A 17,040-nucleotide genomic window follows, 5' to 3' on the forward strand; every position below is an offset into this window, starting at 1 on the left:
CTCACTCTTACCGTGTCCCCCAAACTGCTCCTCTCCCAGGCTCCCTCGACGACCCTAGAGCCTTGGCTACTGCAGCTGCTCAGGCCAGAAACCCACTCGTCGTTCTCGTTCCGAACCCCGTCCTTGCCCTCCGGACCAGCCTGCTGCTGAGTCCGAATAACACTAAAATGACACCTCAAGTCCATGGTGTGTCCCAATCTCCTTCACCTGTGAGCATCCTTTGACCTGTCCTCCAAGGCCCAATACCACTTCCCTCCAGTTCTCTCCAGCTAAAGAGCTTGTTCTACCTATGTCCTGGATTGTGTCGCTTTTCTGCTTAGAAACTCCTCTAACGGGGCGCCTGGGTGGCTCAATGGGTTAAGCCTCTGCCTTTGGCTCAGGTCGTGATCTCAGGGTCCTGGGATCAAGCCCCACATCGGGCTCTCTGCTCGGTGGGGAGCCTGCCTCCCCCACTCTCTCTGCCTGCCTCTCTGCCTACTTGTGATCTCAGTCTGTCAATTAAATAATAAAAAAAAAAATGTTTAAAAAAAAAAAAAAAAAACTCCTCGAGCAAACCCATGATGCCCTTAAAATAAGACCTGGCTCGTTAATACACAGGACACAGTGGAGTCCTCCGACCTGCTCATGCCACACTCTCCCCCGACACACAATCAGGCACCACCTTCTCAGACCCTGGAACACACCAAGATTTTCCGCCTCTTAGCCTGGACGTTATTCTGCATTTCCTCCTCCCAGAGGGGGGAACCTCCTCCCACCCACCCCACCAGCTGACGGAAGAAGATGCTCTTCTCTCTCCCCTTGCACTACTGTCCCAGGAAAGGGTCCTTGAGCAGCCGGACTTTAGCGGGCAGCTCCCCCAGCCCCAGCACCGCTCTCCCCTTCACTGTGTCATTTCTTTAATAACAACCTCATAATTACCTATCTATTTGTGTTGGTTGTGCTTGATTTCTTACTCCCACCATATGGAACTCGAAGAGGTGGGGCTCCGTGAGTCTCTGTCACTGCCCGACTCCTCATCCTTGACACCGTGTCTGTTATCTGAGTGACTCGGTAGGAGAGGGAGCAAGTTCCTGGTGGCCCCCCGTGGGGTGGGAGGCGCACGACTCTGTGGCCACAAGCCTGTCCCAGGTTGGCAGGTGCTCAGAGTCTGTGACTACTCGGCCACTACCACCGAGAAAACGGGAAGCAAAGAACATTCTACTGACGAGTGAGGACAATAGAGCAACTGAGCTTCCAGGGCAGTGAAGAGGCACCACTAAGAGAACATTTGGGTTAAAAAAAAAAAAAATAGGCGGCTGGATTTCAGACTAGTTTTGTTTCATGTAAGTGAGAACACACACTGCACGATTTGCTTCTTAAATCCAAACATTCTCGAACTCTGTTTCCCGACTTTGTCCAGACCCAGTCCTACACGACTACTGTTGACCAAGCTCTTTCTTCCTCCGATGTGTTAGGAATGCGTAAAGATCCGGAGGTGGAAAGAACGTCCTGTGGGTGAAGGGACAGAGAACTGGGGAGGACGCACGACCGCCCCTGGGACTGTCACGGAAGATGTCCTCCTTCTGCACCACTGACAGAACTTCAGGGAAGGGCTCAACCCACACTATGGTCATTGTATTAAAAGTGAATTATTCTAGGAAGAAGGAATGGGTCAAAATTAAAAATCTTTATTAAATACCAAATAAAACACCCATGGAGATACATTCTTTGGTGCCCGCCATTGCCTCCAACTTCCATTCAGCGTGATCCGACAGCAAGTAAAGGGGCCCAGATCAAAGCTCCAGGACCATGACCATGTCTACAGAGCTCAAGCTCTTTGGCCACTAAACAGAGGGGGAAACTCATCATGTGGACTTATAATAAATTAGGCGAATAATTATTATATTCATTTGAATCAATCTTCTTTTCTCATCTAACAGTACAACCAGCTGTTACTCTTCAGTGTGTGTGTTATCGTCCTGGCATTGGGGTCAATGGCAAACTGTAATGGTCCTCTGAAGAAATAGAAAGATCCTGGAAATACAGATGAGGGAAATAATGAGAGATCTTCGAGTGAATCCATTCTGCACCACACATAACTCAGAACAAGAGCGAGCTAGTGCAGGACGGCAGTGATCAGTGGCCGCACGCGTGTGCCTCTGTGCTACGTGTTTACATGATTTGTGGCATCTCTCCTTCCCCGAAAAATGGGAGAGGTCACTAATGAGAACAAAGTGAAAGTTAGGGAGAGTTTGTGGTTTCCCCAAGGTAACATCTCTAAGGAAATATGGAGGAAGAACTCCATCTTCTCAGATTTCAAAGCCAGAGCTCTTAAAACATTAAATTATGCAGTCTCCAAAGTAATAAAACTCTATGGTATTTTAAATACTCCGCTTTTTCTGCATCAATTGAGAGGACCATGTGGTTCTTCTCTCTTCTCTTACTGATTTGTTCTATCACATTGATTGATTTGCGAATGTTGAACCATCCTTGTAGCCGGGGGACGAATCCCACCTGGTCATGGTGGATAATCTTTTTTTTTTTTTTTTAAAGATTTTATTTATTTATTTGTCAGAGAGAGAGCAAGCGAGAGCGAGCACAGGCAGACAGAGTGGAAGGCAGAGTCAGAGGAAGAAGCAGGCCCCCTGCGGAGCAAGGAGCCCGATGCGGGACTCAATCCCAGGACACTGGGATCATGACCTGAGCCGAAGGCAGCTGCTTAACCAACTGAGCCACCCAGGCGACCCATGGTGGATAATCTTTTTAATGTGCTATTGAATCCTGTTTGCTAGGATCTTGTTTAGAATCTTAGCATCCATATTCATCAGTGATATTGGTCTGAAATTCTCCTTTCTGGTAGGGTCTTTGCCTGGTTTGGGGATCAAGGTAATGCTGGCTTCATAGAAGAGTCTGGAAGTTTTCCTTCTGCTTCAATTTTTTGAAACAACTTCAGGAGAATAGGTGTTATTTCTTCTTTGAAAGTTTGGTAGAATTCCCCAGGGAATCCATCAGGTCCTGGGCTCTTGTTTTTTGGGAGGTTTTTTTTTTTTTTTTAAAAATATTTTATTTATTTATTTATTTGTCAGAGAGAGAGAGAGAGAGAGACAGTGCACAAGCAGGCAGAGGCAGAGAGAGAAGCAGGCTCCCCACCGAGGAGCCCGATGTGGGACTTGATCCCAGGACCCTGGGATCATGACCTGAGCTGAAGGCAGTGGCTTAACCAACTGAGCCACCCAGGTGTCCCTTTTGGGAGGTTTTTGATCACTGCTTCAATCTCATTACTAGATTTCAGTCTATTTAGGTTGTCAATTTCTTCCTGGTTCAATTTTGGGAGTTTATAGTTTTCCAAGAATGCATCCATTTCATCTAGGTTGCTTAGCTTATTGGCATATAACTGTTGTTAATAACTTCTGATGACTGTTTCTACTTTCTTGGTGTTAGTTGTGATCTCTCCCTTTTCATTTATAATTTTATTAATTTGGGATTTCTCTCTTTTCTTTTGGATTAGTGTGGCCAATGGCTTATTGATCTTATTGATTCTTTCAAAAAACCAGCTTCTAGTTTCATTGATACGTTCTACTGTATCTCTTGTTTCTACCTCAGTGATCTCTGCTCTAATCTTGATTATTTCCCTTCTTATGTGTAGAGTTGGTTTAATTTGTTGTTGATTCTTCAGTTCCTTAAGGTGTAGAGAGACAGCTGGTGTATTCTGGATTTTTCTATTTTTTTTTGAAGGAGGCTTGGATGGCTATGTATTTCCCCCTTAGGACTGCCTTTGTGGTATCTCATAGGTTTTGGACCGAAGTGTCTTCATTGTCATTGGTTTCCATGAATTATTTCAGTTCTTCTTTGATATCCTGGTTGATCCAAGCATTCTTAAGCAAGGTGGTCTTTAGCTTCCAGGTGTTTGAGTTCTTTCAGAACTTTTCCTTGTGATTAAGCTCCAGTTTCAAAGCATTGTGATCTGAGAATATGCAGGGAGTAATCTCAGCCTTTTGCTATCGGTTGAGTCCTGATTTGTGACCCAGTACGTGGTCTATTCTGGAGAAGGTTCCATGTGGACTTGAGAAGAATGAGTATTCTGTTGTTTTAGGGTGGAATGTTCTGTATATATCTATGAGGTCCATCTGGTCCACCGTGTCATTCAATGCTCTTGTTTCCTTATTGATTTTCTGCTTCGATGATCCAGCATCCGTTCCTGATTAAAATGCTTCAAAGTATAGGGATATAGAGAACATTCCTGAACTTCATAAAATCTATCTATGAAAGACCCACAGCAAATATCATCCTCAATGGCAAAAAGCTTGCAGCCTTCCCGTTGGGATCAGGAACACGACAAAGATGCCCACTCTCACCACTCTTGTTCAACATAGTATTAAAAGTTCTAGCAACAGCAATCAGACTACAAAGAGAAATAAAAGGTATCCAAATTGGCAATGAAGAGGTCAAACTCTCTCTCTTCGCAGATGACATGATTCTTTATACGGTAAACCCAAAAGACTCCACCCCCAAACTACTAGAACTCATACAGCAATTCAGTAATGTGGCAGGATACAAAGTCAATGTAGAGAAATCAGTGGCTTTCTTATACACTAACAATGAAAATACAGAAAGGGAAATTAGAGAATTGATTCCATTCACTATAGCACCAAGAACCATAAGATACCTGGGAATAAACCTAACCAAAGAGGTAAAGGAACTGTACTCAAGGAACTACAGAACACTCATGAAAGAAACTGAAGAAGATACAAAAAGATGGAAGACCATTCCATGCTCTCGGAAGAATAAACATTGTTAAAAATGTCTATACTGCCTAGAGCAGTCTATACTTTTAATGCCATTCCCATCAAAATTCCACCAGTATTTTTCAAAGAGCTGGAGCAAATAATCCTAAAATTTGTATGGAATCAGAAGAGACCCCGAATTGCTAAGGAAATGTTGAAAAACAAAAATAAAACTGGCGGCATCACGTTACCTGATTTCAAGCTTTACTACAAAGCTGTGATCACCAAGACAGCATGGTACTGGCATAAAAACAGACACATAAACCAGTGGAACAGAGTAGAGAGCCCAGATATGGACCCTCAACTCTATGGTCAAATAATCTTTTTTTTTTTTAAAAGATTTTATTTATTTATTTGACAGAGAGAAAGATCACAAGTAGGCACAGAGCCAGGCAGAGAGAGAGAGAGAGAGAGGAGGAAGCAGGCTTCCTGCTGAGCAGAGAGCCTGATGTGAGGCTCCATCCCAGGACCCTGAGATCATGACCTGAGCTGAAGGCAGCCGCTTAACCCACTGAGCCACCCAGATGCCCCTATGGTCAAATAATCTTCGACAAAACAGAAAAAAATATACAGTGGAAAAAAGACAGTCTCTTCAATAAATAGTGCTGGGAAAACTGGACAGCTATATGCAGAAGAATGAAACTCGACCATTCTCTTACACCATACACAAAGATAAACTCAAAATGGATAAAAGATCTCAATGAGACAGGAATCCATCAGAATCCTAGAGGAGAACACAGGCAGTAACCTCTTCGATATCAGCCACAGCAACTTCTTTTAAGATATGTCTCCAAAAGCAAAGGAAACAAAAGTAAAGATGAACTTTTGGGACTTCCTCAAGATCAAAGCTTCTGCACAGCAAAGGAAACAGTCTACAAAACAAAGAGGCAACCCACGGAATGGGAGAAGATATTTGCAAATGACAGTACAGACAAAAGGTTGATATCCAGGATCTATAAAGAACTCCTGAAACTCAACACACACAAAACAGACAATCATATCAAAAAATGGGCAGAAGATATGAACAGACACTTCTCCAATGAAGACATACAAATGGCTATAGACACATGAAAGAATGTGCATCATCACTAGCCATCAGGGAGATTCAAATTAAAACCACCTTACACCAGTTAGAACGGCCAAAATTAGCAATACAGGAAACAACATGTGTTGGAGGGAATGTGGAGAAAGGGGAACCCTCTTACACTGTTGGTGGGAATGCAAGTTGGTGCAGCCTCTTTGGAGAACAGTGTGGAGATTCCTCAAGAAATTAAAAATAGAACTTCCCTATGACCCTGCAATTGCACTACTGGGTATTTACCCCAAGATACAGATGTAGTGAAAAGAAGGGCGATCTGTACCCCAATGTTTATAGCAGCAATGGCCACGGCCGCCAAACTGTGGAAAGAACCAAGATTCTTTTCAACGGACGAATGGATAAGGAAGATGTGGTCCATATACACTACGGAGTGTTATGTCTCCATCAGAAAGGATGAATACCCAACTTTTGTAGCAACATGGACAGGACTGAAAGAGATTATGCTGAGTGAAGTAAGTCAAGCAGAGAGAGTCAATTATCATATGGTTTCACTTATTTGTGGAGCATAACAAATAGCATGGAGGACAAGGGGAGATGGAGAGAAGGGAGTTGGGGGAAATTGGAAGGAGAGGTGAACCATGAGAAACTATGGACTCTGAAAAACAATCTGAGGGTTTTGAAGGGGTGGGGGGGTGGGAGCTTGGGGGGACCAGGTGGTGGGTATTGGAGAGGGCACGGATTGCATGGAGCACTGGGTGTGGTGCAAAAATAATGAATACTGTTATGCTGAAAAAATTTTTTTAAAAATGCTAAAAAAAAGAAAAATGTAATGCTGGGAATCACACATGCTGGGAATTATAGTATCCTGATTCAGCCTGTTCAAAAGCTCCTATGAATTCTCTATCTTTCAAAATAAATTTGCATTTTATTAATTTCAAAATAAATAAATAAAAATTTAAAAAACAATTAAAGTATAAAAAAAACCCCCCGCTTACCCCACTAGGTCTTAAAGTGTAGTGGGGGGGGGCAATTGGACCCAAGAGCATCAGGCCAATCGTACAAAGCCCCGGAGGCCCACTGCCCACTCCATATGCACCAAAGTCAAGTTGTCTTAGTGATAAGATCATGAGACTCATGTGTTAGGATCCTCAGACCCTCCCTCCCATCTCCCTGCAAATTGTCTTAGAACGAGCACAGCTGTTACCTTCTCATCTGCCCGTTACCAGGGATCAAATTTCGTCTATCTCAAGGACATGGGAAGTCTATTATTTTTTTTTAGCAAGTGAATTATTTAATGTAGGCAATGCGTGACTGCCGCAGAAGTCCAGGCAGGTCTGGATGGGATGGAAGAGAGCAGGCAAGAGGATGAGAAAGGAGGACACCTGCCGTCCGTAAGCTTAGCTCGCACCTGGTTGCATGTTTATAGCAACGTAGTGACCTGAGTCACGTGGTGTGAGAAAGCACCTTTGGCAGTATGGGCAGGTATGAAGCAGAGACTTGGAAATTATTCAGGAAAAACAAAATTTAAACTCCAATTACAGAAATTAGAAAGTTAAAATGTTCAGAAGTTTAGAATAAAAAGGGTATAAGATTGAGTGATTTGAAAATCATTCAGATTCTTCACGTGATTTTCATACCATAAAATGCCCCCGAGCATCCCCATTGGCAACGAAAGGAGTGCCTCCTTACCAAAGTGCTGCTGAAACATGGCGTCAACCTCTGCAACCCCGGGAAAGTCATCTGCTGTCAGTCTGGGGAAGCCTTGCTCCATGGACTGGCTGTTTTCATCAAATCTGTACCGAGTGAAGAAAACACAGCTCCACGTCATGCACGCCGTAGTATTACTGCCCCAGTGTGGGATCCCAGATCCCTCTCAAGTCAGGAGAAACAAGTGTCAAACATTTTAGGACTACAAAAATTTATCACTTTCCTGGATGATAAGCTTAGCACAGAAACTTTTTTCTCCAGGGACCAGAGTATCAGGTTGTGCCATGGGAGTTCTCTCTACATATGTCTGAGGTCAAGTTTCCAAGCCTCGACCCAGAGGCCTGATGCCTTCCTGCCAGAAATGCATGAGGACCACAAGCACAAGACATGGGAAGTGAGTTCGTCATTTGGCTGAAAAGCTCCTCGTTTGCTCTTGCACCTGCCCTGTAGACCCTGTCTCTACAGCCTGACACACCTGCACTTCCCATGGGGGCCTGGTGTCTGGACGACCGCAGGTGGCCTCTCCTGATGTCTTCTGGTCTCTGGATCTATGACCCAGTACCCAGCCATTCTGAGAGCCCATTACTATATGGGAGAAGCCGAGTAACTGTAAGTTGTCTTCTTCACAATCAGAAGGTTGTTAGTTAGAGCAGGGTAGAGGGTGGGAGTGGGGGAGTTCCTTCAGGAAAGAGGGTAATTTCCCTAACAAGGCTTCATACAAAGCCATTCCATCTGAGTCTTACCGCCAGCATTTGTCCCCTACAAAGAAGTACGTTTTCTTCTTTTCCTTATCAGAAAAGGCTGCATCAATTTTCCCCACAGTTGCAGGAAAACCCAGGGTGTGGATGCCTTTCGGATAACCTGCCTGTACCTCCGTTCCTCTCATGGCCTCGAACTGACTTCCTATTGAAAAAGGAAAGCCAAGAAATTTTAGTGAAGACTTGTGGTTTTAGAAAAGGTTTTAGTACATTTTTGTGCAAAACCGGAATCCTTGGTTTTAATTCCAACCACTAACCCAAAGCCCAGGCAATAGCCAGTATTTCACCAATATGCCCCAAGTGAGCGAGTGAGTCAATGAGCTGTTAACTCTAGTCCCTGCCCTTTCTGGGTCGTATGTTTATTATCTGTAAATAGGAGAGTTTATTACAGTTTATAATTATGGTGACTGGTCCTGGTCACTGGTGACTTCTTAACCTAAGTATCTAACGTGGAGCTATTCGTGTGTCTGTGTCACTAGGTTGGTTGCTTACGGGACACTTTCCCTGGGATCTCGTGGTCACAGGTGTGGACTGCGCTTCTTCTGACACCTTAGGAAGCCACCCGGAGTTCAGCGACTTAGGGCAGCGGGACCCTCAGCGTCTCTGCTTCTCCTCCTCACACCTCCCCTCCAGGCCAATCCCGAACCGCCGCCTCACGTCTCACCGGGCTGACACGTCTGAAACGCCCGTCGCGGTGCGGCTCTCCTGCCTCACCTGCATGAGGCCGATCCCATCCGCCTGGCTCCCGCGCAGTCTCCCCCGGGGGCAGACGGCGCCTTCTGCCCTGAAGACCTTTCCTACCCTCCACACGCTTGGCCCCGGACCACACAGCAAAGTTCTCCTTCAACACGCATCCTTAACGGCACCTCCTCCTCCACTCCACCTCCTGGGTGTGGGGCCCGGCTGGACCCTCCACCCCGCTCTGCCCGCGTGTCCGCACTCCCAGCTTCATCTCAGCCGCCTTCTCTAGAACAGGAGCCTTGCTCGGGCTCTCCGCCCGCCAACGAGCACAGTGCCCAGCTCGTCGCAAGACCGTGTAAGCGCTGGGTGAACTAACGGCCGAGTGCCGTGCTTCAGAGCTACACAACCCTTTGCGACATCCGGCACAGCGTCACAACGTTTCGTTGACTCCTCATAAAAGTGAGATTGTCAGAAATACCTAACTTCGAAAAATCCCCACACAGGTTGAGGTTTAACCATTTTCCCCAAAACTCAGAGTCAAGGGAAAAAATTAAAAATGGAATTTGAAAAAAAAAAAAACCTGAAAAATGAACAAAATTATAAACACTACATATCAAACCTTGTAGAAATGAAGCAAAAGCTGAGAAAGGGGTATTTGCAGGTGTACAAGTTTACACCAGAAAAGAAGAAAGAGCTACAAGTTAAGGACCAAGCTTAAGGTGTAAAACACAACAGAATAAGTTCAAAGACAGCACAGAAGGGGCAACAATGCTGCAGACAGAAACAACTTAAATAGACCATTAAAACACAATAGAGGATTAGCAAAGCTGAACATTCATTCTCTGAGAGGATGAATAAAATCATTACACATCCTGTAGTCCCAGAGACGGGTAAAGAGAGAAGCATGAAGATTCAGTATTAGGAAGGACAAAGTGAGCAAAACTTCAGCAATAATGAAGATAAGAAAATAACACTCAGAAAGTTCCTTACCAGTTGACTTAAAAACACAACAAGTCAATACAGTTTTAGAAAAATATGCTAGCAAAACTGATTCAAGAAGTAATAGCAGCTCAAAGAGGAGATTAACTGTGGGACAAGTGGAAACAGCAGTTTACAAATCTGATACAGGAGCAAAGAGGCCGTGTCTGTCCCATTAGCTACTGCACCCATCCTTGCACTGACACTACATTATTTCATCCGCCCAAGCGCTACAATAAAGGACATTCCTCCTCATCTTCTTCTTCTCCAGGAGCATCCTGCCTATTCTTTTTTATTTTTTTAAAGACTTTATTTATTTGACAGAGAGAGAGAGAACAGAAGTAGGCAGAGAGGCAGGCAGAGGGAGAGGGAGAAGCAGGATCCCCACTGAGCAGAGAGCCCGATGCGGGGCTCAATGCGAGGACCCAGGACCCAAAAGCAGCTGCTTAACTGACTGAGCTACCCAGGGCCCCATCCTGCCTATTCTTGGCCTTTGCTCTTCCATACAAGTTATGGAACTAATTTGTGAAGTTCTGTGAAAAATATTTTGGCATTTGAAAAGAAAATATTTTGGCATTTGAATGGAAAATTCCTTATGTATCCAGATGTGTCTATCATTTGTGTTTATCATTTCTATATTACATTACTATTATTATACTATACTACTATATTACATTATTATTGTTACATTTCTGTATTAGTTATTACTATTTTTCTATTCATGAACATGAAATAGCATCTATTACTTAGGTCTCATTGATATTTTGTTTTTTTAATTTTTTTAAAAAGATTTTATTTATTTGACAGAGAGAGACAGTGAGAGAGCAAACATGAGCAGGAAGAGTGGGAGTGGGAGAAGCAGGCTTCCTGCTGAGCAGGGAGCCCGATGCGGGGCTCGATCCCAGGACCCTGGGATCATGACCTGAGCTGAAGGCAGACGCTTAACCCACTGAGCCATCCAGACACCCTCTTACTGGATATTTAAAATATAACTTACAGTGTTCTTTGTACACATCCTATTTAAGCATCAACATTAGGCCTTACAGTAATAAACTAAATAAAATAAATTTAATTTAATAGAGAAAATTAATGTCTTGGTGAAATTGTTGTAATGGAAGTTATTTCATCGAATTAAAATTCTTGCACAGCACTTACCTTTAAACACAAAAAGGGTATCTTTGCTTGTAACTTCATATGCAGTATCCAAGCCTGAGGGTAGAGAGGGCCAAAATGTAGAAATCAAATGAAATTCAGTTCAAGGCTCCACTCAGATCTGTGCCAGAAATATCTGGAACACACAGAAATTAATTACAATTGTTTTTCTCCTTTAGATATGTATATAAAGGAACATATTCTCTCTCTTTCAAACAATGGCAACTCAGAAGTTGGTATGGGACCATCTTCCTTCCTGTGATCCCAGAGTAATGAAATCCATGACCATGTAATTGTTACGCTTTAGTAATGTTCAAAGGGAAGGAAAAATTCCTCCTGACCTTCAAGATCTTCCATCTGGACAAAGAAGTAAATTTACATGACACAAATTAACAGGAGAAAAAAACCCAGAGTTTATTATGTGCACACAGAGCCCCGTTATGAGACTGAGACCTGAAGACATGACCCGGGGGGGCAGCTGTTACACTTTTGAGGCAGAGAGCGCACGGAGCTGTGAGGCACCGTCGGGACAAAGGAAATGTAACTCTGGGTGCTTCGGTTGCTAAGGAATTGTAAACAGACTTGGGCTGGCAGAGCCCAGTAGTAACAGTTCGCAAGGGCTGTGGACACGGCCTTCTTGCTCTAAATGCCCCATCTCCAGTGAGGAGGACGTGTCTTTACCTCCGGGAACAGGGAGGGCAGGGCGCCCTTCACCTGAACATTCACCCCCTGCTTTCAGGGAGAGAGAGGACGGTCTCGGTGTCCCTCCTGCCCAGGCTGGCTCCTGAGTGACTTTCATTTAAAATATTCGAGATGCCCAAGTGACACATTTTGGGGCGGCTGTCACTTGGCCCCAAAGCATTCTAAAAGTCCATCCATGATAGGGGCGCCTGGGTGGCTCAGTGGGTTGGGCCACTGCCTTCGGCTCGGGTCATGATCTCGGGGTCCTGGGATCGAGTCCCACATTGGGCTCTCTGCTCGGCGGGGAGCCTGCTTCCCTCTCTCTCTCTGCCTGCCTCTCCGTCTACTTGTGATTTCTGTCAAATAAATGAATAAAATCTTAAAAAAAAAGTCCATCCATGATAGATATATTATGCACTCATTAACATTTTTGAAAAAAGTAGCAGGAAAAATACACCTATTTATGTTTGTATGGGAATGGAGTGTTTTTGTAAAGGGACAAAGGGTGGGTCGAGGTGGTCCCCCATACGGGAAGAACAAGGCTCTGCAGAGGTCAGACGTGGGAGAGAGATTTTTCTTTTCATTCTGTCTTTTGGTGCTATTTGAATATTGTGCCAGAAACACTTTTTCTGAAATTAATTTAAGTAGTAGCATTTGTCAGCAAAGGTAAAGATACACTTCTACTTCTCAAGACGCACCTGTGCCTTCTGAAACAGGACGGGGCTGATGGGATTTAAATGTAGCAATTACTCATTCACTAATTCAACTCACTCACCACGTGGGCCAGACCTGTTCCAGGTCCTGGGGCCCCAAAAGTGAACCACACACATAAGACCCCATGCCTTCATCCAGCGTACGTTCTAGGGACTCAGAATCATCTCTTTGGTCAGGGAAAGCTGGTCACTTCACCACAGTGACAATGATAAACATCGTTTCCAAAAGATATTTTTTTGGGAGGTACCAAGACTACCGTGTCATCATGTGTGAATCATCATTGTCTCTACAAATACAAAGTCGGTTATTGTTCAAATTTAGTAACATGTGCCAGAGATAACCTTGTTTGAAATTAATCGCAGAGGATTTATGTTATTCCTCAAACTCTTATGCAACAAAAACTGGTCATTTCCTGTGGGGATTTAACCAGAGTTGTTCTTCCTCCTTTTCAAAATAATCCAATAATTTTTGATGGTTAAAAACCTTTCCAGGAGTAGGTGCCAAAAGGGATAGACACAATCTTTAGTTTAAAACAGAAATATGTCCAATAACAGTTTTCTGCAGCCCAAGGACAGCTGAATTCAGCTTTTCTTTATATGATAAACATTTTTATTGAAATTAACAGTAGAGTTAATTTAACCAAACCTCCAAGTAATTATGCAGAATAGAATAGTTGTTTGAATAAAATAAGAACATATCTTGCAGCACAAGTTTTTTACTCTCAGTAAAGATGCTCTTTGCATTTGCATTAAAAATTCAAACAATCTTGAAAATAGCAATTTTCTCAATAGTGTTTGTAAACTTCAGGCACCACTTGAAAAAAAAATAACTAAAATGTAGTTAGCTTTAGTCATTGTGTTTAAACCTAGTAAAAGCTTTCAGAATTAACTTAGGAAGAAAAAAAAAAAGCTCCTAAGCTAGAGATAGTTACAGGTTCACTTAAATAGAGGACTTAACAATTTCCTTTATTTTCCGACATTTTCGCTGATATTTTAAGAGAAAGAGTTCAATGGAAAGACAAGAAGAAACCCAAGGGCACATGTTAGGTTGGAAGTGATTCAATGCAATTCATTCTACCTTTATCATTTCCAGTTAAAATCATCAAAAGCATTGTGAAAATGCCCATTCTAAAACCTCCTTGGGACCCTAAGTTGTGGAAGTGAGATGGAATGGTGCCTCCAGGTTTGCGCTTGCTGGGAGGAGGAAGGACACGCAGACCTAATTCCACATCGTGGTCATTAGTATGTTACCTTTACTGCTCATTCTGAATGGTCCAGGTATTCTTGGACAGTGGTAGACGCTACTCCTGAAACCGTCCCGAGAGGTAGGTGACCCACCTGACCGATTCTCCACCCAGAGTTCATCCTCATCAAGTGAGCATCTCTTATGGAGACTTACTCTTATGCCGGGGCCGGGCGGGTAGGCATGCGCCAAAACATGTCCCGGACCCATCAAAAGGGCTAAAGTCTCCATGATCTAACAGAGAAAGTGTTTTTATTGGAAGGATAGGAAATTCGGATCTCTTTGGAGCACCCTCCCCCAATAGCAACTAGATAAATGGATGCATTTCATGGTTTTTGTGGGGTTTTTTTTCCCTTTGTTTTACTTCTAACTGCGAAGATCTTTATGTCAGCCTCTCCGTCATCAGCCCTGGAGGTCAGTGGGGTCACCTCCTGCCAGAGGCTCAGGGCTTCCTCAGTGGCAGAATCAGCAGCATCTCTTGGCAAATCCAGTGTAGAAGTCATAATCCTTTAAGAGGAAAATTGACGAAGTTATTTTCTCCTGTGATAGTCATTAGTAAAATCTGGGTAGTGTGTGAAAACCTCTTTGTCCCATTACCTGTAGGTAAGGTGGGTTTTCCTCCACTTGGGCATGCCAGGGAAGGTGGTGAAGCCGCCGACGTCGGGAACGCCACACCTGGGCTTACACACCGTCTCCACAGTGTCCATGTCCAGCTTCCCCATCACTTCCAACCCGAGGAACTTCTACATTTCTTGGATTTTCTCAATGAGGGGAACACCGTCCCTTCTAAGAGATGGTTTCACATCTTTTGCAAGGCTGTAGTACTCTTCCAGGTATTGCTAATGGGGTAGTAAACAACAGAAACTCAACATAATAATATAAAAGATCAAATTGACCTTATTAACTAGTTCATGAGTTGTCAGCAACCCATCTAAGACATGTAAAGGAGTTCCATCCAGCTACAGAATAGGAGGGGTTTTGAAAGGCAAAAAGGGGGTCGAAATTTATACTGTTAATACAGACCCTGTTCAAGACTGATGTAGGATAAATTCCTTTGCCTACACATGACAAGTAATGATATGAAAATTACTACCTACAATTATTTGAAAATCAAAATGAGTATGTCTGTCCTCCCTATTGCAACCACAGACATTCTAAAGCCAGGGACGTTTCATGCATTTTTCCTTTGCTCCCCTCATTTGGCCCCAAACAGCTGCTAGTGTCTTCTTCCATGAGCTGGAGGGGTTCGAAGCCCTTCCTGCCCCTTGCCTCCCTTCTCCGTTCAAAGCTACCGACAACCCATCTCCAGCACTTGCCGGTTTCCTGGGGCTAACTCATTCCTGCACAGGGACCACCAGTCCAAGCCTCCTCCGGGTTGCGGGACGAAGCCGGCACATTTGTTCTCGCCCCTGGGATGGGCCGTGGCTGCGGTGGCCGCCCTCACCAAGTACCTTCACAAAGTCTACGTCGGAGTCCTCCTTGCTCGCGGCTCCCCTCAGTGGGTACAACGGGCAGACACAGCAGCATGAGGACGGCGAGACGCTGCACTCTCAACTGTCCTTACTTGAGAGAACACCTGCTGTCGGCTTCCGTGTCTCCCCTCGGCGGATGTCCTTTATAAGGGGACGGGGCTTTATCTGAACAGCATGATTCACACCTGTGTTTTCTTCTTAATCTGAAATCAAGAACACTCATAAAAATGTAGTGGGAAGCCTTCCCCTTTTAAACGTGGATGAAGATGGAGGACCGGTTTCCAAGAACTGGTCTCTGTGTTTGCACGGAGGAGGAAGGGCGGGCTCTTCACCTCCGTGTGTGTGTTGAGAAACGGCCAGGCGGCCTGGCCATGTGGTGCCCGAGCAGCCATTTCCAAAGCAGGCCGTTTCCTTCTAAAAAGACTGGATTTTAAACTCAAATATAAGCAGGTTAGGAACGCATGGATATAACTCTGGTCGAACTGTGGGCGCTGTGCTCCAGAAGATCCTAGGAGAGAGGCTTCCTTTCTGGAGTTCCAGATCTCAGCCCTTACTGATTTTCAGACGGATTCGCTGTCCCTGGGGAAGGGGGGCCCGAGCGGAGGAAGCCGGCGCTGGAAAGGAGGCTCTGCTGAGGAAGGGAGGAGCCCACGGACCGTCCTGTCCTGTCCGCTCCCTCCGAGTGGACGCCAGGCACTCCGGAAAGGCAGGCTGGCTCACAGTGGCCACCCCCCAGAGCTCATTACCTCGCAACCAATCAGATCGCATATTGGGCTGAAAACTACATCCTACCTTCTTCTTTGCTTCTTCTTCTTCTTCGCTTAAAAAACATGTTTTCGTCCTCATCCTCATCGCCCCCAGCCCCAAGTGCCCAGGAGGGGATGGGTGGGGACTGGGCACGGGGAGTGATGCTCAGTCCTCCCGGCCACCTCACTTTCCCTCTGCTTTCCCCAGCCCAGGGCGGTGTTCCTCGCATCCCAGGTCTGCAGTGACTTGTTTCTACAAAATCCGCTGACTAATACGGAGACCCTGAACTCTCTGTAGAGCCGCACCCCGATTTTCTCTCACTCCAGAGTATTAACTCCACCGTGCCTGAAGGACGTGTCCCGCTGAAGCCACGGAACGGTCAGTTCCCGACTGTGCAAGGACAGTCCCTCACGGCCCCGCCCAGCGGAAGCTGGCCGCCGGCACGCGGTGGGCTTCCAGGGGGAGGCGGCTCTCGGCCACAGGGTTAGCTCGGGCACGGCGGCGTGGGTGGCCCTCGGCCTGGGCGGACAGCGGGACAGGGAGCGGGTCTACCATTTTGGGGGGCCATGGTTTCGTCGTCTGTAAAAATGGGGTGGACGGGGGCTCCTGGGTGGCCCAGCTGGTTAAGCGACTGCCTTGGGCTCCGGTCACGATCCTGCAGTCTCGGGATCGAGTCCCGCATCGGGCTCCCCGCTCGGCGGGGCGTCCGCGTCTGCCTCTGGCCCTCTCCCCTCTCACGCTCGCTCTCTCACCTAAATAAAGAAAGAAAACTGGGGCGGACGCAGCCTCCCTCACGGGCCGTCCTGCGGGCCTCCGCTGGGCACCGGGCTTCTCTCCGCGGCTCCCGGGTCTTCCGGTGAAGCGTGTCGGCGGCGTGCGCGGGCGGTGCTCCCCAGCACCCAGCCAGCCCGGGATGCTGGTCTGCATCGGAGTCACCGCCTCGGCGGCGTGGGCACGTCCCGCTGACGGCTCTGCGGTGCTCGGACGACGCGGGGGGACAACGCGGCATGACCTCGCGCGGGAAGCGGCGCCGCGGTTCTGACTGACAAGAGGAGCGGCTCTCGCGGGAGCGAAGCGGCGCATGCGCGATCGACCCGGACCCGGCG

General features: G+C 45.9%; 1 pseudogene; it reads right to left on the bottom strand.

Annotated features, from left to right (window-relative positions):
- Positions 1 to 1,912: 1,912 nt before the first annotated feature.
- LOC131828489 (stromelysin-2-like) lies at positions 1,913 to 15,955 on the bottom strand (annotated as a pseudogene).
- Positions 15,956 to 17,040: the final 1,085 nt, after the last annotated feature.

Source organism: Mustela lutreola, chromosome 1 (genome assembly GCF_030435805.1).
Source record: "Mustela lutreola isolate mMusLut2 chromosome 1, mMusLut2.pri, whole genome shotgun sequence".
NCBI lineage: Eukaryota > Metazoa > Chordata > Mammalia > Carnivora > Mustelidae > Mustela > Mustela lutreola.